This window comes from Apium graveolens, chromosome 9 (genome assembly GCF_009905375.1).
Source record: "Apium graveolens cultivar Ventura chromosome 9, ASM990537v1, whole genome shotgun sequence".
Lineage (NCBI taxonomy): Eukaryota > Viridiplantae > Streptophyta > Magnoliopsida > Apiales > Apiaceae > Apium > Apium graveolens.
The window spans coordinates 87,598,015-87,620,349 of record NC_133655.1 but is presented as its reverse complement, the minus strand read 5'-3'; the positions used below and the strand labels follow the sequence as shown (position 1 = coordinate 87,620,349).

At 35.2% G+C, this 22,335-nt stretch overlaps 1 non-coding gene across 1 annotated transcript; it reads left to right on the top strand.

Annotated features, from left to right (window-relative positions):
- The first annotated feature begins 21,209 nt into the window (after positions 1 to 21,209).
- On the top strand, positions 21,210 to 21,316 carry LOC141688520 (small nucleolar RNA R71). Its single transcript, XR_012561958.1, has one exon. It is a non-coding gene; the product is annotated as a small nucleolar RNA R71 (small nucleolar RNA).
- The last annotated feature ends 1,019 nt before the right edge of the window (positions 21,317 to 22,335 follow it).

Here is a 22,335-nt window from a genome sequence, read left to right as displayed (position 1 = left end):
CAAATCCCAACTAATTTAACTTACAACTGATAAAGAAATTATTCTTACAACCTTATGATCTCATTACTGCAATAGGCTCTTGCTAGCTCGATTCAACATAATCTGGAATCCTAGCTCGTACATTGAACTGGAAAACCTCGCTATCAACCGTATCCTTCTTAACTGTAAAATATATAAAAAGATTTGCAAGAGTGAGCTAACTAGCTCAGCAAGTCATAATAGCAATAACTGAGGTTAAACAATGATCAAACGGGATGATTCAAAGGAATCAAGTTTCTTGTTAAACAACCATTAGAATTGGATATTCATTTTAAATTTTTTAAACCAAGGTTAGGCTGCTGATCAGTCACGCACTAACCCCGAGTAAAGCACACAACACTGCTCTAACTACCGGATCCAAGGAACATATTGGCCTAACTTGACCATCGATATGGTCTGACCATGAATCTGGTCCACATAAAGAAAACTATCCAATTCTAAAGCAGTTCAATATGATAAACAGTATAATTCAATAAAACCAGATCATAATCAATAGCAATAAAACATTTGCATACGAGCATGGTGAAAATTTATGGGTACCAAAAAGGGTATGTCAAAGTATATAAAAGAAGTGGCCTCCATCCTGTAGGATAATCGGGTATTAGATGAATAATGTTTTTATAAGGTTTTAATACTTTGATATCACAAGGTATGGTTGAGTATAAAATTTTTTGTATGTTTAAACAATTTTGTTCCAGTGTTTGGTATATGATGGTTATATATTTGTGGAGTAGTATCGTATTTGTGTGGTTTAATATCTGGTAAATCAACAAGAAATGGTTCACAAAGAATAAGGCTTGCGGCTCAAAGATCAAATGATGTGGCTCAGGTTCAAGGCTGAAGGATTCAAAGTATATCCAATATAAAATAGAGCTATTTTGAATATTAACAATATGTCACAAGAGAATTTAGAAATATTTGCAATATATCTCGAGAAAGGTTTAGAAGTACTTGCCTTATCATAATTGATTTCAACTTCACTTGTACTCGTCTAACGACTCTATTCAATAACCACTCGTCTGCTTCTCCTATGCCTCACTTCTATCCTCTGATCACTTATTGTATTTTCTACATGCCAATTCTATTTTCTGTTCACCTGCTTCCCTTTCCTACGCCTTGCTTACTCTTCTAGGCATCATAAGCATCTATCAATATTCATCTCACATTGTTCTAGTCGTCACATGGACGTCATAAGGTTTCAACTACCCTTCGTTTCACCCAAATCCGATTAACGGATTGAAAGTTATGCTATAAACAAATAAACATCGAACATATAGACCGACAGTCAATCAACAAATCAAAAATAACACATAACACGTCAAATAATCAATGACATATCATTTATAAAGGAGTCTCGGATTATAAACAGGCTTTTGGGTATTCAAAAGGATTTTTAAAGCATTTTTCGGAATTAAAACGGGTCGTTGGATCAATTTTAAAGTAATAAACCGGGTTCGATTGGCCAATTCTGGCTTCAAAACAATTTTATAATAATTATTGAGCCTTGAAAATAATTTAAAATAATATTTTAAAGCTCGAAACTATTTTTCAGAATTTTTAAATTAATTAAAATAATTAAATCCAATTAAATAATCAATTAAAATTAATTAATAACTAATTAAACTAATTAATCAATTAATATTTAAATTAATTGATCCATTGATCAATTAATTATTAATTAAAACTAATTAATTAAATAATTTAGATTTATTTTCGAATTAAAAACAGGTTTTGGAATTAAAATAATCATTTTCAGAATTTTTAAAATAATTAAAATTATTTTTAAAATCATTTTATAAAAAGAAATCCAATTTTTGAAAAGTTGATAAACAAAAATCTGATTTTTGAAAATAATTAATACAGAAGTATAATTTTTGTAAATTTATAAAACTGAGGTATGAAGTCTGAATATTAGGGAAAACTACAGGGGCCAAACTGAAGTTTGCCACCCCTGTGTCTTCTCCGATGAACTCACGCCGGCCGGACTCCATGGTCGCCGCCATGGAGCTTTTTCGGCGGCCGGAAACGTTCCAGAAACAAGCCAAAAATTGCAGGGTTGAAGAACACGGTATCAGGAACTCAAATATCATAATCACTTCAAGACAACATCCGTAAATCAGCCGGAAAATTAACCAGAAAAACCCGCCGCCGCCTGGGTTTGTTTTTCCGGCGAGGTTCGAACTACGCAATCCAGAGATCCTCAGTTAACAAGTTACACATGAATCAATTTGTTTTTCCACGATCTACTCGATGATGTAATCAATTTCAGCTTTCAATCCCAAACAAAGAAACGCCTAAATCTAATTAAGAACATTCAAGCTACTAACAACCCTAGTTCATCAATTCGAGAATCAAACACAAAAATAAACACGTTATTGAACTCCAAATCGGTCATATAATATACCAAAATCATCAGGATGAAAAGCTCTACAACATGTAATCATCAAATCACCCAACCAATCATCCGAACAAAAATTCCTATTTTAAATCATTAGTAATTCGAATTAAAAACAGTTTGTAGGGAATTACCACTTGATTATGCAATGGTATTGATGGAAGATTCTGAAAGTACAAATCAACAGCTTCGTTTTGAGTATAAGCACGCCAAAATCCGATATCGATAACGCCTCGGAATTTATGTTTGATTACAAAGAACAATTTATAATTATAGTATTTTCTATGTAAAACTCTGTAAATACTGTTTGCAAATGATTTTTGGTACGAAATAAAATACGGTAGAGGCTATTTATAATTACGGAAAATTAGTATCCTGTTCGATCATTCGGGATATAAAATGGTACGTTTATTTGTAAAAACTGATCCAAACGGTACTGGTTTTCAGGATAATTATCCAAATCAATACAAATTGTACTGCGTTCTTGGTCTCAGCGCCTGGTTACACGTATTACGAGGTGATAATTGTGATAGTTTAATAAAAAGCTCCCGTCTATCGAAAATACGAGTTTTATCAATTCACCGAAACAAATAATGTATCGAAAATTTTGCGCCGGGACCCGCGCAGGACAAATCGTACGCCGGATCGAAAAAGTCAAAACATGGAAAATGCTCGGAATATATCAATTAGGTTAGGAAGGAGTTCTCGGAAGAGTTTCGGGTTATAAAAATGTAACAACGGATGACGTCGGTTGGTTCCCGATTTTATAAAATAGTTTTTAAATACTCGGAAAAAGATTTTGTAAAATCCATATAATTTCGGTAAAATCATAAATTATCATAAAAATAAATAGGAAGATATGACAATTATCTATATTTTATTTTGGACTTATAAAAATTAAAATACTCAATTAATATTATTTTTAATTATCCAAACACATATAAAACTTAACAAATAATCCACAGAGTAGATACTGAACATACATAATAATTATTTATTAATAAAATAATTACACGATATATCCTGGATAGTACAACACACACTGTAGAAGGGGGTTGAATACAGTGTTTATCACAATCAAATCGAATTAAAGAACACAAGTAACAGAAAAAAAGCTTTATTAAACTCTGTTACAATATGGAACTGTCCTCTCTCAGTGATGAACAAATTATCACGAGAGCTGCTAGGGTTACAATAAATAATAACTTCGATTATGATAACACATATAGTGTAAACCCTATCTCTGTGTTTATATACTACACAGTTACAAGATAATCGCTAATTGATATCGAATATGATTCTGTATCCTAAAATATATCAACTAGTTATCTTTACTTCCAAGTATTCTATTCTTCATAGAATTCGTTCTTCATGCATATCTCTTCTTGCATTTGTCTTGATCTTCTTTCCTTACAATCAGCCATCTTCCTTATCTGAAAGTCTCCTTAAGTCCTGATATTATCTTCTGATAAATATCTCCTGAGAACTTAAGTTCTGACAACTTTAAGTTCTGACTTCAGTATAAATGCTGATTTCCAGTTAAGTACAGATTTGTCATGTTAAGTAAGATTTGAAAACTAAACACAAATCATATTAGTCATGACATTATCAAATATATCTAACAATCTCCCCCAACTTGTAAATTAGCATAATATACAAGTTTAAAAGATATTTGATGATGTCAAAAACATTAAGTACAAATGCATGAGAATTTGACTAGATAACTACAACTTACAGTACTTGTAGCTTTACCATTTTTAACTTCTGATAACAGCTTCAGTCTGTATACACATCAGAATTTAATCAGTTATAGATCTTTGACTTGGCTTCAATTACTGATCTTTTTGATATCAGGACTTGTTCTGAGATAGTTCTTTAATAAACATTTCTCAGCATATTCAAGTTCATTAACCATCCTCTTTTTAGCATTCTTCAATTCAACTGTATCTTCACCAATTTGAAAGATAACAGCCCTGAGATCATTTATTCTAGCTTTTCTTATGTCCTGATCTAGTCTGATCAAATATGCCTTGTCAGACTCAAGATTGAACTCCACAGCTTTATAACCCAAAAAGGTAGTTATAATCTTAGCAGAGTTAGGCTTCATCTCGACAATATCACCCTTGTGATCTCTGTACTTGGGACAGTATGTGCTGTCAGACTTTACAGAATAAAGCTTCTTCTGTCTCTGAATTTGAGTCTTTAAATAATTTGCAGGACCATCTGTTAATCTGTTCTTCACTTGAAGTAAGAATAGAACATGTTCTAGTTCCTCATAATACTTCAGTGGTATAGCATTCTGCCTAATATGGTATACTCTTCCATCTGTCATAAAATATAACAAAATGTGTTCTTTCAAGAAGGTATGGTAAAGCATCTGTACAGATTCAAGCTGATTCAATCTTTCTGGAGTTGCTCCAACACCTGGTTCACTTAAAGAAGTTGGATCATTGGTTATGTTCTGTATTCCTCTTTCATCAGCACTACCCAATCCAGATTTATCTCTTGCTTCTTTTCTTGTGACCACTCTTGCTTTAAAACCACTTGTTGCAGTCTTCAAAGGTTGAGTCTGTTTAGCTTTAGTGAATCCTAGTAGGAGTAACTTTGAAGGTTTAACATGAGCAATGTCAGAAGTTTCCTTTTCCTTATCTTCTGATATCAAGCCAACTTGAGCTATGTCAGAGGTTGCTTGCTTCATTGTCATATCAAAACTTACTATATCTTGACTCTGAACAACTTGAGCCATGTCAGAGGTTGTTTGAGAAATCTTCTTTTGTATCAGAGTAAGACTAACATCTTCATCAGATATTTCTTCATCCATAAATGGAACATAAACCTTTACAGGTTCATCAACTTTTTCCTTGCCCTTAGACCTTGGATCTATCTCCATTTATGATTTGGCCTTGGTTGCCTCAGGATTTGTCCTTTCTTTTATCACAATGCCTTTAACCTTAGGAAGTTTCTTTTCACCAACAGAAGCTTTAGATTTGGAGTTGACTTTTTCTAACTTAAGTCTAGCTTCTTCTTCCTTTAGACTCTCAAAGTCCATTCCTGGATTTTCTTTCAGAAATAACTGTCTTGAAATTTCCTCATCAAGTTCCAGATGTTCATCAGAACTTATCCTTTTACCAGTATCAGAACTTATTATTCTCCCAGTATCAGAACTTGTTCTTTGACTTGTAGTTCCAGCTTTGCTTGATGAAAAACCTTTACTTTGACCATGACCTCCACCCATTCCAGAGTTTCCCTGGTCATCTTTTTCATCATCCTTTCCCTTTAGTGACTTAACAGTTTTACATTTGGACTTAATTACTTTCTCCCCCTTTTTGGCATCAGCAGGTAAAAGAAGAGAGAGAAGCAATTCCACTGAGGATTGGATCTCATTGAGTTGATTTTGATGAGAAGCTTGATTCTTCAAAATGTCATCAATCTGAGCCTGTTGCTTCTCCTGAGTTTTCTCAATGTACTCAATTCTGTCAAAGGTAGGTTTGAAAAACCTTTTCTTGTCTAGCTTGGCAACCATATCTTGCTGATTTAAGGATTCTTGAATCTTGTCTACCTTGGCCTGAGTTACAGATTGTTGACTTTGAAGGTGTCTTATACTGAGTGCAGTATCCCTGAGCTGTGTCTTGAAATCATCATTGACTAGCATCTCATCAGCCTTTGCCAAGTGCTCAGCAAGTATGTTTGAAGTAGGAATGAAATCAACTTTGATCCATTCCTTGGTCCACTCCTTTCCTCTAGGAGTTTCACTCCAAGGTACTGGTGCATCTCCTTAAACAAACTTTTTAACAAGATCGGCTTTTGAAGGAGCTTGTGGAGGTACATGTCCTGACGAACCAGCTGCATCAGCATCTACATTGACAGCAGTTTCACCAGTAAGTTCAATATTAGCAGCATAGTTGTTTGGTACAAACTTGGCTCCATCAACAATTAAATCCTTGGGTGCCATGAGAAATAAGTGAGAAATAAAATTGCCTGTAAGGTGTTTGATAAAATGTCTGTAAAGAAACCATCAAAAATTGTGAAAGAGAATAAGAAAAGAGAAAGAGTAGAATAAGAATGAAAATAAAAGATTTAAAAGTCTTTTATCTCTTTTACTTAGACACCCCACGTGACAGCAGTTAATAAGTAGTGGAACAGACCTTTACACCTGTCAGACATGCAGTAGTTAAGGCAAAAGTTAATGAGCATGGTAAATAAGCAATTATTACTTATCACATGCAGTTTTTCAAGGAGAAAAACTGTCCCACTAACCAAGTAATCCCATTAAATAAATGAATATTACTGTTTTATCTCTCATAAACCAATATTCTGAAAAATATGACCGTTGAGGTAATGACCAAAAATAAACCAAGTAAAATAAATACTACCATGTCAGCATCAGAACTTGATTATTATCAGAATTTAAAAGGTCATCAGAACTGGATTATTATCAGAATTTAAAAGGTCATCAGAATATGAAATGACTCAAAGAAAAAATCTTGCAATATAGTAAAATTTCATTAATATATCAAATGAATACATTTCATGAAACTTAAATTACATGCAGAAAATTACAAGATTGCCCTAGTCTAAAATCTCTAACATCAACAGCCTTAGTCCTAGTCTAAAAGACTGACAAAGCTGTCAATGAAGAGAAACAGGAGGATTGCAATTAATTCTTCTTCCTATCTTCTGTAAAAAGAATAGCAAGACGAATGATTCTCTCCTGCTGAAGAAGAGAACGGAGATGAAGATTTCTTTGGACATACAACAAGTCATTTTTAATGTTTCTGGAAATTGAATCCTGAGATTAGAAGGAATGTTATTTATAGGATAACGAGTTGGAACTCCATTGTTCCAGATAGTCACCTTGTCTGAGCCATAGCAGTAAAACCAACCAAACTGAGTCATTGTTTGAGAGAAGAAATAATTGATTTTTACTGAAGGATTATTAGTCAGTTATATAGACAAGGGAAGACCAAGGGATGCATGGAATGTGAAATGAAAAGAAGTCAAGCCTCGTCTCCCTAAACCGATGAGTAATAATGACAACCATTGGAAGCTTAAAACAGGAGTTAATGAGCACACAAAACAAGTAAAAAATACTATACTTTTAGGAGTACCACTAACCCAAATTATGTTGAATGTTTATATCTCACCCAAACATATTCTGATTTTAAATATGACTGTTTCAGATTTAACCATAAATAAGTCAAGTAAAGAATCAGGATTTAATACCAGAACTTAGACTTATATCAGAACTTAACAGTCATCAGAATATGGCTCCTTAACTCGAAAAGTAAATGTTTTATTCCTGTAATTCTTCACACAAGTACTGATATGTTTCATTAGAACTTAAAAATCAGAACTTCCATCAGAACTTGTCCTCAGAATTTATGCAACTAACACTTAAACTGTTCATCTAAAATAACATTTATCACCACAGTAATTGTCATCATTCATATGGAGTGTTTGTGTGTGCAGTAAGCTAAATATCATATAAAGATTAAATTCTGATTCACTTCAGTGCATCTTAGAAATAAGGCATAACTAGGAACTTTGCTCAAAATCTATCTTTATTCTGAAGTCTACTATAGAATGAGTCCATGCATGAGTCCACCTCAACTGTGTTGTGCTCATTTTATGCTATTGTCAGAGTATTTCTCCAGTAATCAGAGAATGTGAAAAGTCACCAAGAAAATTTTATTTTGCTTTTCTAATGCATATAACTTAATACCAGCAATGCACTTAGGTCGTCCCTTCCACATTTTTACTCTAGATCTCAAAGGAGTACCTGATTTTTATTTCTGTTGTTTTCTTTTTCTTTTGATAAGTGAGGCTTGTCAGCACTTTGTACATCCATCAGTTTTACCAACATCAGAACTTAACAGATAGGAAGCACTATTCTAGTTTTTGACTTAGTAACAAGATACACAAAGTAAACTTTAACTAAGCTCAATATCAGAATTTGCTTGTGTTAAAAGATTTTCACATAAACAATTACTTCATACACGGGATCTTTAGTATATTAAAGATTACTAGGTCAGTATCTAGCACAGTTATCCTCATTGGATTGAATAGTCACAGAAACATTCATATCACTATCAGAGTTTAGAAATTCACATCAGACAACAATCAGTACTTTAGCAATTTTTAATTTAAGTATAGAATACATAAAGATAGTAATATCTATAAATACTGATCATAAAGTCTGATGTATCAGAACATAAACTAAGCAAATTTAGAGAAAGAACCTGAAACCATTCCAAGTTCATTTACCAATCTTGTAAAAGTAGCTTCACATAGTGGTTTGGTGAAGATATCTGCTAGTTGTTGATCTATTGGAACAAAATGCAATTCCACTGTACCTCCATCCACATGTTCCCTTATGAAGTGGTACCTAATGCTGATGTGCTTTGTCATTGAGTTTTGAACTGGATTACCTGTCATAGCAATAGCACTTTGAGTATCACCGTAAATAGGAATTTTAGAAAATTCAAACCCATAATCCAGTAACTGATTTTTCATCCAAAGAATCTATGCACAACAGCTTTCTGCAGCAATGTACTCTGCTTCTGCAGTTGATATGGAAATTGACTTCTGTTTCTTGCTAAACCAAGAAACCAATCTGCCTCCTAGAAATTGGCAGCTTCCTCTTGTGCTTTTCCTGTCAATTTTGCATCCTGTAAAATATGCATCTCTGTAATCAGTAATATCTACTGATGTACCAGTATCCTTATCCAATTTTGTTGTAGTGGCCATAGGAGTGGATGCACTTGAACAATCTTGCATTCCAAATTTCTTCAACAAGTTTCTGGTGTACCTAGATTGACAGATAAAAGTTCCTTCTTCATTCTGCTTGACTTGAAAGCCCGGAAAATAGCTGAGTTCTCCCATCATACTCATTTGATATCTCGACTGCATCAGCTTGGCAAACTTTTTACAAAGTCTATCATTTATAGAACCAAAAATGATATCATCAACATATATCTGCACCAAAAGTAAGTCTTTTCCATGGTTGAGATAAAACAATGTTTTGTCAATAGTCCCTCTGTTAAATCCACTTTCCAGAAGAAACTGAGCTAGTGTCTCATACCATGCTCTTGGAGCTTGCTTAAAGCCATAAAGTGCTTTGTCAAGTCTGTAGACATGATTAGGAAATTTAGAATCTACAAAACCTGGAGGTTGTTCAACATATACTTCCTCTTCCAGTTCTCCATTGAGAAAAGCACTTTTCGCATCCATTTGAAAGACTTTAAACTTTTTGTGAGCAGCATAAGCCAAAAATATCCTTATGGCTTCCAATCTAGCAACTGGTGCAAATGTTTTATCATAATCAATTCCCTCCTGTTGAGAATATCCTTTTGCAACCAGCCTTGCTTTATTCCTTGTAATTATTCCATCACTATCAGTTTTATTTCTTAACACCCATTTTGTACCAACAACAGATCTGTTCTTTGGTCTTGGCACTAGGGTCCATACTTTGTTTCTTTCAAATTCATTTAACTCTTCCTGCATTGCTTGCACCCAATCAGCATCTTGAAGAGCTTCTTCCACTTTTTTTGGTTCAGTCTGAGAGAGAAAAGAGTGATAAAGACATTCATTTGATGTAGCTGTTCTAGTTCTGACACCTGCATCAGGATTTCCAATAATTAAGTCAGGTGTATGTGCTTTAGTTCACTTCCTTGCAGATGGAAGATTTTCTCTAGAACTGGATACTCCCCCATGATCCATGCTGTGTTCATCAACATTTTCTGATTCTCCCCCTGAAATTATGCTCTCTGAGTTTGATCCTTCAGAATTTGAGTTTCCAGAAATATCAGCACTTGAGTTTCCAGAATTATCAGAACTTGTCCCATCAGAACTTGATGAATCAGAACTTGAAGAGCCTGTTGTAGGTTCTGATGCTTCTTGAAATGTGGTTGTATCTTCAGTATGCTCCCCCTGCACAGGTGCATCTTCCTTTTGTGTAGTCACCACAGTTTCAATAACATCAGAGTTTAATCCATTAGAGTTTGCAATATCAGGATTTAGACTGTCAGGATTTTCAGTATCAGAATTTAAAACTTCATTCTCAAATCTCAGCTGATCATGATCATTGAAATCTTCAAGTCCTGTAAGTTTCTTATCATCAAAAGAGACATTGATAGATTCCATGACAACACTTGTTCTTAAATTGTAGACTATGTAGGCTTTTGTGGAAAGTGGATATCCAACAAAAATTCCTTCATCAGCTTTTAGATCAAACTTGGATAGCTGTTCAGGATGAGTCTTAAGAACAAAACACTTGCTTCTAAATACATGAAAATACTTCAGATTTGGCTTCTTTTTCTTCACCATCTCATATGGTGTTTTTCCATGCTTGTTAATGAGTGTTGCATTCGGAGTAAAATAAGCAGTCTACACAACTTCAGCCCAAAAGTAGGTTGACAACTTTGCTTCATCAAGCATAGTTCATGCAGCTTCAATAAGAGTTCAACAACTCCATTTTGTTTTGGAGTTCTAGGAGCAGAAAATTCCTGCTTTATTCCATGGTCTTTGCAGAACTCTTCCATGATCAAATTCTTGAACTCAGTGCCATTATCACTTCTTATGATCTTCACAGAATCTTTGACCAATTTATCCAGTTGCTTGACATGATCAATCAAAATAGATGCAGTTTCACTTTTTGTGTGCAAGAAATACACCCATGTGTATCTGGTGAACTCATCCACTATGACCATAGCATATTTCTTCTTTACAATAGACATGACATTCACTAGGCCAAATAGATCAACATGTAGTAGGTGATAAGGCTCAAGAATTGATGATTCAGTCTTGCTCTTAAAAGAAGATTTTTTTTGTTTTGCCTTCTCACATGAATCACAAAGGCCATCAGGAGAAAATACTGATTTTGGCAAACCTCTCACAAGATCTTTCTTGACTAGTTCATTTATATTGTTGAAATTCAAAATGAGAGAGTTTCTTGTTCCAATTCCAGTTTTCTTCAATTGATGTTCTACTTAACAGACAGATTACAGAACCATCAGTACTTGTTGAAAGCTTGGCTTCATAAATGTTACCATGCCTGTATCCTTTCAGATGAACTTTGCCTGTAGATTTTCTTACAACTTCACAATGTTCTTCAAAGAAATCCACATGATAACCTCTATCACAGATTTGACTCACACTCAGCAGATTGTGTTTAAGTCCTGAGACCAGAGCTACTTTTTCAATGAAGACATTCCCCAGATTGATAATGCCATATCCCAAGGTTTTTCCCATGTTTCCATCTCCATAAGAAACACTTGGGCCAACTTTCTCCACAAAGTCTGATAGCAGGGCTTTATTTCCAGTCATATGTCCTGAACATCCACTGTCCAGAACTAGGATGCTTTTCCTGTTGCCCTGCAATCACAAAGACCACTAATGATTAGTTTTAAGGACCCAGACTTGCTTGGATCCTTTGGCCTTATTACGTTTGTTAACATTTGCAGCGGATTTAGCATCAGAGTTTATGTTAACATTTTTCTTATCAGCATTTACACTATCAGACTTTGTATCAGAACTTACACTAGAAGGAATAATGCTAACTTTCTTTAAAGAAGGTTTTATTTGATAATAATCATAGTATAAACTATGATATTCCTTACAAGTATAAATGGAATGCCATAAACTACCACAATGAAAACAAGGATTTTGTGGCCTATATCTAACAGACTGACTCTTAACTCCTGACTTTGAAGGTAGGGAGTTTATGTTCTTATTTTTCTTGCAAAAAGAAGCCAGATGGTTAGAATTTCCACAGTTATGACATGTTTTTCTAAGAGCATTAGGAACACGCTTATAATTATTACTTTTATTCGCACCTTCCTTTCCATTCCTATTTTTCCTAGGTGGATTTACCTTGTTTACATTTTTAACATCTTTCAGCTTATGCTTAAGCTGCTTCTTTGTCATTAAGCCTATGTTAACTTTAGTTGGCTTATCCTGTTTTAGTTTGTCAGAAGTTAATTTCTTTTTAACTTCTGATTTATCAATATCAGACTTTATAGCTACAAACTTAACATGATTTACCTTAGGCTTTTGTTTAACAACTACAGGCTCAATTTCTACAGTTCCCTTATCATTCTTATCATTTCCATAACCTAAGCCTTCTTTCCAGTTTCCACTACTCAACAAATTCTGAATTGTTCTGCCAGAGTTAGTCCAAGTCCTGATAATCTCTTTTTCCTTTTCTAACTCAGTTTTTAGAGATTCATTTATTTTAAGTATTTCATCCCTAACATAAAAGGCATCATCTCTATCTTTCTGAGTTTGATGGAACATGACTAACTCTTTTTCTAAATAATCATTCCTCTTCTAATAAGCAAGATTTTCAGAAGTTAATCTTTCACATGTTAAAGTTTGATGTCTATAACTAATGAACATGGTTTTAAGATATCTTCTCAACTCATTAATATCATCATTATGAAAGGCATAAGTAGTTTGAGGTACCTTTAACTCAGCAACATCAGAACTGCTATTAGCATTTGCCATCAAGGCATAGTTCATCTCACTTTCAGAATCTGAAGTGTCTGTCCAGCTTTTCTTCTTTGTGACAAGAGGCTTGCCTTTGTCACTCCTCACTTTCTTGCAATCAGGAGATATGTGGCCTTTCTCACCACAGTTGTATCATTTGACATTTGTGTAATCTCCTCTATCTGACTTTCCTCCTTTGCCTTCAGATTTTTTGAAACTCTTCATCAGAATTTGCACCTTTCCTGGAAAACTTCTTTCCTTTTCAAAATTTCCTGTATGCAATCCTTGTGATTCCTTTCACCATAAGAGCACACAGCTTCATCATCTCTTCATCAGGATCCATCTCAGGCAAGCTTTCAGTTTTAGAGTCATCATCAGTATCTTGATGGTTCAGTATCAGACTTTGTGATGAGAGCTTTTCCCTTGCCGTTCCTTGAGGCAGCTGCTTTGGGGGATTCCTCCTCAGCCTTAAGAGCAACTGTCCTTGACTTTCTTCCTTTTCTCTTGTTTCTTTGTTCCATCTCAAGTTCATGAGTCTTGAGCATCCCATAAATTTCATCAAGAGTTGTTTCTTCAAGATTATAGTTGTCTCTTATAGTGGTGGCCTTCAAATCCCAACTTTCAGGAAGTGCTAACAGGAATTTAAGATTTGAATCCTCAATATCATATTCCTTGTCAACTTGTGACAAATCATTCAAGAGTTTGACAAATCTGTCATATAAACCAGTTAATGACTCATCAGGCTTTGAGTCAAAGTGCTCATACTCTTGAGTGAGTATAGTCTTCCTGTTCTTCTTAATTGAATCGGTTCCCTGGCATCTTGTCTCCAAAGCATCCCATATCTCCTTTGTAGTCTTGCAGTTGATTACCCTATTTGACATTACATTATCAATAGCACTATCCAGAAAGTGTCGTACCTTAGCATCCTTAGCAATTGATGAGATATCTTCAGCAGTTTAATCACTCTTCTCCTTTAGTACAGACTTTGCTGGTTCACCTGCAACTACAACAGAGAGTTTGGTTGGCTTGTGTGGTCCTTCATTGATTCTGTCAAGGTATTCTGGATCAGTAGCTTCGAGAAACATAGACATCCTCACCTTCCATATGGAATATTCAGATGGTTTCAGTATGGGAACTCTAATAGTCTCATATTGACTATGGATTTGAGTCTTTGGAGGTTCTTCAGTTTTGGTGGGCTTGGTTGGTGTTTGTTCTTCTTCATACATGATTGTTTTCGGATCTTAAACTGTTTGTGTGTTAATAGATCTGCTCTGATACCACTTGTTAGGTCTCACATACTGTAGAAGGGGGTTGAATACAGTGTTTATCACAATCAAATCGAATTAAAGAACACAAGTAACAGAAAACAAGCTTTATTAAACTCTGTTACAATATGGAACTGTCCTCTCTCAGTGATGAACAAATTATCATGAGAGCTGCTAGGGTTACAATAAATAATAACTTCGATTATGATAACACATATAGTGTAAACCCTATGTCTGTGTTTACATACTACACAGTTACAAGATAATCGCTAATTGATATCGAATATGATTCTGTATCCTAAAATATATCAACTAGTTATCTTTACTTCCAAGTATTCAATTCTTCATAGAATTCCTTCTTCATGCATATCTTTTCTTGCGTTTGTCTTGATCTTCTTTCCTTACAATCAGCCTCCTTCCTTATCTGAAAGTCTCCTTAAGTCCTGATATTATCTTCTGATAAATATCTCCTGAGAACTTAAGTTCTGACAACTTTAAGTTCTGACTTCAGTATAAATGCTGATTTCCAGTTAAGTACTGATTTGTCCTGTTAAGTAAGATTTGAAAACTAAACACAAATCATATTAGTCATGACATTATCAAATATATCTAACATCTCTCAAACCGTTAACTCAGTTGACGCACCCTCTTCGTGTTCGCGATCTAGACAAAATTGATAATAGATTACTTGAAAATGGTTTTTTGGGAACTATTACGAGCGATATTTAAGTACTTGTAATTGAGTCATATTGGGATATTTGTGTGTAGTTATTGTAAGCTTGCATGAATAACTGTCAATTAAATGTTTATGCGACCAAATATAGAAGATTAATATAAATCGATGAACAAAGTGTTTTATCTGGAATTTTGTGTGTGATTTTCAAGATTTTATAAGTTGATGAAATCTACTTTTCAAAAATATATTTTCTCTAAAATCATAAAAGTGATCTTATAAAATTTCTAAAATTCCGAGCTATTTTAGAGTATAATTCTTGTAATTTCTGGAATTTTATTTTTATTTATAAAAGTCATTCTTTTAAATGATATTTAGAATTGTGAATAAAGATTTGTTGATTACCCATTTTCCCTTGCATGCATTTGAACATCCAAAAGGAGAGTGGGGTACCAAAGTCATTTCCGACCCCACTAACTTCTTTCTGTTAACCAATTTACTAGAATAGCCTTGCATGCAAAAACTTGGTTGTTTTGGGAGAATGTTAGTTTAGTACTTACCCACTCCACTATCCAAGTAGCACATAAAAATACCAAACCACATCAAGTGAATAATTTTTAAAGATTAACCACTCAACCAAGCTACTTCTTTCTTTCCCTTCTCTCCCTTCTTCCTCTCTCTTGGCCGAACCCAAACAAACACACACACACACACACACAAATTTCATTCAATTCTTCAAGATCTTAGAGTAATCTAACCCTCCCACCTTTGTTCTAGTTATATTTATATGTTTTGTACAAGAATTTAAGTGATTAAGTGTTGCATGCCTAGGTTATTTAACAACTCAAGTGGGAGACTTTGGTTTTTATGAACTTAAGGTCCAAACCATGAGATACACTATTTTTGGAGAAGGTAATACCACGTTTTTCTTGACATATAATGATACAAATGCTTGCATGTTACCCAGTAAAGATACAATTATTTAAGGGGGTTGGATAAAATTTTATAAATATTTCAAACAAGTAATAAAGTATAACAGCTTTTTATATTTCTGATAAAAACTGTTACAAAACTCTCTCAAGAAATACTGATGTTCTTGAGAGCTGCTAGGTCTTATGATGCTCAAATTCGATACACTATGTGATGACCTAAACTGTGTTTATAGGTACAACTAAACAATCTAGGATATTCATTATCAAAAGCTATCCGAAACTGATACATATCTTCAACTGTATAGATAAAGTCCTATCACTCAGACGTAAGAGATATCTATTCCACAATACAAGGAACATAACAAATCTTTTAAGCTGACTGTCTCCAGATACTGATGACATCCAAATGCTGATGATATGTCAAATCCTGACGACACATTAAATACTGATGACACCCGAACAGCCAGATCCTGAGCTTCTTCTGATCATTGAGAATCAGTACGTAACAATCTTGTTAGGGAGAAAACACGCGCTAAAATTCATGCAAGTATACGCGTTCGCAAGTAGTATAAGATATAGATCAGATTCTTTCCCACGGAGACTGGTTTAGGTAAAGTTCAATTTATGCACCTATACAACAATGTATGGTTATCGCTCAATGCTAAGACAAATAACAAATTGGGTTTTGATTAAACTAAGAGATTATATTAAATAGCATTAACTAAGAGAATTGAGATTGAATTACTTATATGAGACAAACATGGGATTCTAACTTCATTACTACTTCATTCGAAATCATTGTTCTTAAGCTTAGCATGTGATGGTAATGACACTAATCAGATAACACGAAACTAGTAAACGCCAACTTTCGTTGCACGAATACCCTACTACCACACATCCACAAAAAAGATATAAGATGAATAGACACCAGTCATGCTTTGTCCTTATATGTCTATAATAATTGAAAATATAACGGTTTAATGCGTAAGTTATCTATCGTGATTACATAGGAAAAGTAAGATGGTTAAAATTACCTACGAATCATGCATAACAATAACACATGAACCTATGCTAGCATGGCAAGTTCTAAACCTCTATATTCAATGTCGCTTCCATAGAGATTAACACGTTATCTTACATGTTAGCTACGCACATAAGACGAATAAGCACAACCAATACTAGGATATCATATAATAACCACACACTAAGGTATCGAAATAATTTAACTAAAGAAATCCATAAATAAATCCGTTGGAACCCCACGATAATGATTAGATCATAATCGAACTCATCATCACCATGGGTTCCAATGAAAGCATGATAATAAACAATATAAGATTACTAGGGTTCAAGAACAAATCGAAAACAAGCATCCAAGTATTAACTAAATCAAAGAAAGCAAAAGTCTTCTTCTCCGTAGCCTTCTTGTGCTCTCTGGGTCTTCTTATTGCTCTCCCAGGACTCCTTATTGTTAAAAATGTCTTTTTATTAGTATATATAGGCTCCAGGATGACTAGGACTCTCAAAATCTTCAATTTTGACTAAAATCAGGATTCTGGGGCAGAAACCGGGCGCGGGCGCGCTGCTACAGGGTGCGGCCGCGCTGGAATAGTGTTTCAGCGGTGCGGGCGCGCTGGTTCTGGCGCGGCCGCGCTAATATTCTGGAAAAATTGTGACAATTCTTCTTTTGGCCATATCTTGAGTTCTGCTTGTCAGAATTAGGCGATTCAACTGCCCACGCGAAACTAACGAGATTCTTTACAACTTCAGAATTGCATAGGCTTCCAATTCTGATATTTTTTTCAGCATAATTCTTTAAAAAGCTCCTTTCTTCATTTAACTAATGCCTGAAATGCAATAACACAAAAACACATCAAAAATACCAACAACTTGAGTTCAAAACACCAACTTAAGCTTGTAATGAAGCATTCCAAGTAAATATAAAATCCACTTATCACACCCCCAAACTTGAATCGATTCTTATCCTCAAGCATAAACAGACTCAAAACTACAAAACAATCCTAATGCATGAATGCAACTAAGTGAATGCAACTAAATGATAATGCAATCGATCCTCTCAGAATAAACATAACCAAATGAATAAGACAATATCTCTAAGAATACAATGACTCAAAACAGAGCTCGAATAAATCCCACAAACCAACTCACAAACCAGAAACGTGCGTGTGTGGGATGCTTAACAAATATACTCTCGATACTAGATCAATAACCATAACTTATCTTTCATCAAAACAATCACAAGTTTATAACTAGAATAGACGTTAAATGCATAATGACTCACAACACGTCCTTTCTACTAGAGTTATACAAGGATTCATGCTATTATTGAACACATAACAAAGATGTTTACTTGACCGTGCAATGAATGAGGTCCCAAAAGACTTATACAATAATACCCATGTAGCGAGCGTTAGGTTAGCGGATCCCGGAGTATCAAAGCCTTAGGTCACTAGGCACAAAGTCCCCTAAAACTTAATAACTCGAGTATTAAAGAGCTCACTCTTGATCAGTTATGCATAACACATACTTTTTTTTTCTCTTTTCTTTTTTTTTCTTTTTTTTTCTTTTCTTTTTTTTTCAACAGTTTCTGAATGAGTGCATTTCGCTCCATCTCGTTCAACCCTAGACTACTCATAAAACTATGAGCCGGATACTAGCCATTTGACGCCTAGCCTACAATAACTAGCAATGAAATCCAAGCTTTTATCTAGTTTAAAAATTAGTGTACTTACGTCATTACGAGAATATCAAAAATTCTAAATATAACCAAGTGATTAAATCTCAACAACAAACAAGTATGATCATGATCTAGATCAAAAGCAACCCTATAAGTCTTTGTGAAAATTTTTGTTTCTGGAATACAAATCAATTCATTAGGACTTAAACATCTCTTTATTCGTCATCACTATAGTCCCATCAACATCAACCAATCAATCATAAATAGCTCAACCTAAGGGATCATGTTATAAGCATGCAAATGCAACTACATGAACTCACATAATAACACGAATAAAAATGCTAACAAATATGTCCTAAATGAACAATCATGCAAAATTATGAATGAACTACAACTAAACATGCAATATGAATCTATATGAATCTATATGGACACACACAAACTAATCCTTACATTATCACCCCCAAACTTAAAATTTTCAATATCTTCAATAAAGTTATTAATAAGCATTTTAGGCATACCTAGTTAGCGGAAGGATCACCCTCTTCGGGTGGACGATCAGGTGGCCAATCAACCTCGACACCAGTGGCTCGGAAAATAGTGCTCAAAGCCTGTGTCAAATCTGCAGCAAAACGACGGTGAATGTCATGCATGGCCTCCATACAAATAGTCACTCGCTTGTACTACTCATCACCAACACCAGTCCTATCAACTACCTGCTGCACATGAGAAGAACCCTCTGTAGGCACGGAAAGATCCGTTCAGCCACTCTCTATATCATCAAAAATATATCCCAACCCCTTATCATGGGGTGCACCTAAGAATGAATAACTCAAGTGATCTGGCAGTCGGTTGAGCTTAAGCGTGGGAGCTTCTTCAATCGACGGTTCGAGACGCTCCTAAGAAATTTTCAGCTCTGCTAACCCAAGAGAATCGAATGGCATATCCAACTTCCTATTCCACGGAGGTGCATTCAAAACCTGCAGTTGCTCTGCTCCTTCCTCATATTCAATAACTAATTCCCCTATTAAGAATCTCTCTAAGGTATCTGACTTTAGCAATTGCTCAGGCTTTGAATTCATGACATAGTCGACCCACTCTACTTTAAAGCACTCCTCTCTAGCTATGGGTAACTTTATTGCCTTGAACACATTAAAAGTGACCTTTTGATCGCAAACCTTCATCGTAAGCTCTCCTTTTTGCACATCGATCATAGTTCGGCCAATAGCTAAGAATGGTCTCCCCAAGATAATGGGAATCTTCTTATCCTCCTCAAAAGTCAAGAATTACAAAGTCAGCAGGAAAGATAAGTTTGTCCACCTTGACCAACACATCCTCCACAATGCTTCATGGATATGTAATAGAATGATCGACCAGCTGCAAGGACATATATGTTAGCTTTGGATCAGGTAGACCAAGCTTCTTGAAGATAGACAAAGGCATCAGATTGATGTTAGCTCCCAAATCACATCAACATTTGTCGAATGACAAGTTTCCAATAGTGCAATGAATAGTGAAGCTTCCAGGATCTTTAAGCTTCGGAGGCAACTTTTGTTGCAGAACAGCACTACACTCCTCCGTGAGAACAACGGTGTCTAAGTCATCGAGCTTCACTTTCTGAGATAGAATACCCTTCATAAACTTCGCATAGCTAGGCATCTGTTCAAGAGCTTAGCAAAGGGTATGTGGATGTGAAGTTTCTTGAACACCTCTAGAAACTTAGCAAATTGCTTATCCAACTTCTGCTTTTGCAGCCTTTTAGGAAAAGGAGGTGGAGGATAGACCTGTTTCTCCCTTGTATCACCCTCGGGAGGAGTGTGTTCTAAAGTTTTCTTCCTTGATTCCACTTTTGCTTCCTTCTGCACATCTTCTTCAGCCAAAACTTCAGATTCTGGAACTTGAGATTTTTCAGGGCTTACAACCTTCCCAGACCTCAATGTAATTGCCTTAACCTGCTCTTTTGCTTCCTTCTTGCCCGGAACTTCTGTATCACTAGAAAGTGTTCCTGGTAGTCGATTCAATGCGTTAGCAATTTGTCCTATCTGGTTCTCCAGAGTCTTGATAGAAATAGCCTGGCTTTGGCATATAAGAGCCTGGTTTTTTCCATAAGCCTCAACTCCTCCAATTCAAATTTTTCATTCAAAGATTGACCTGCATCATGAGTTTGTTGTTGAAGTTGGAGTTGTTGTCTTGGTGCAAATTATTGCTGAAAATCAGGAGGGTTGAATTGTTTTTCTCTAAACTTTCGGAACGGCTGTTGCATCGCATTCTGATTGTTGCTCCATCTGAAGTTAGGATGATTCCAATTGTCAGGATGATAAGTGTCTAGAACTGGTTGCTGTGATCTCTGAAAGTTTCTCACAAACTGAGCTAATTCACTAGATATAGTGCATTGTTCCCTCACATACGAACCTGGACATAGCTCACAAACATTGGTTATCTGATTAACACCATAGTTAGCCAGAGAATTGATCTTCATAGAAAACTCCTTTAGTTGAGCAGTGATAGCCGTAGCTGTATCCACTTGAAGAACTCCTGCTACCTTGCCATATGCAATCTCTGAGTTGGATACAAATATTCATTAGCAACCATCAGTTCAATTAGATCATAAGCTTCCTCATAGCTCTTTGCCCATAATTCTCCACCTGATGCTGCATCGAGCATGGGTCTTGACTGTGCTCCTAAACCATTATAGAAGCAATTGATGATCATCCAATCAGGCATTCCATGATGAGGACACTTCCTAATCATCTCCTTGTAGCGCTCCCAAGCTTCACATAGAGATTTTCCCAATTGCTGTGCAAATTGAGTAAAAGCGTTTCTGTATGCAGTTGTCTTCGCCATAGGGAAGAATTTAGTAAGAAAATTCTGAGCAAGATCCTCCCAAGTGGTGATAGAACCTGCTGGTAGAGAATGTAACTAGCACTTAGCTTTATACCTTAAAGAGAATGGGAAAAGCCTCAACTTTATAGCATCTTTAGAAACACCATTGAACCTGAAGGTGTCCCAGATCTCTATGAAATCCATAATGTGCCTATTGGGATATTCCGTTGGAGCACCTCCAAACTGAACTGAATTCTGCACCATCTGAATTATGCCATGGTTGATCTCAAAGGTATTAATTGTGATAGTTGGCCTGACAATGCTAGATTGAATGTCATTAATCTTGGGTTGAGAAAAATCCATCAAGGTATTCGTTCATGCTGCTAGATCTCCTATTTTAATGAGTACTAGAAACACAATAAGTAAACCGTGAAAGTAAAAGAGTCCGAGTCAGTGAACTTTAAGGACCACTAATGACAAGCATATAAACTAATAATTAAAACCGAGCCCCCGGCAGCGGCGCCAAAAACTTGTTAGGGCGAAAACACGCGCTAAAATTCACGCAAGTATACGCGTTCGCAAGTAGTATAAGATATAGATCATATTTGTTCCCGCAGAGACTGGTTTAGGTTAAGTTCAATTTATGCACCTATGCAACAATGTATGGTTATCGCTCAATGCTAAGACAAATAACAAATTGGGTTTTGATTAAACTAAGAGATTATACTAAATAACATTAACTAATAGAATTGAGGTTGAATTACTTATATGAGACAAACATGGGATTCTAAAAAAATTACTACTTCATTCGAAGTCATTGTTCTTAACCTTAGCATGTGATGGTGATGACATTAATCAGATAACATGAAACTAGTAAACGCCAACTTTCGTTCCACGAATACCTTACTACCAGACATCCATAAAAGAGATAGAAGCTGAATAGACACCAATTATGCTTAGTCCTTATATGTCTATAAGAATTGAAAACATAACAGTTTAATGCGCAAGTTAACTATCGTGATCAC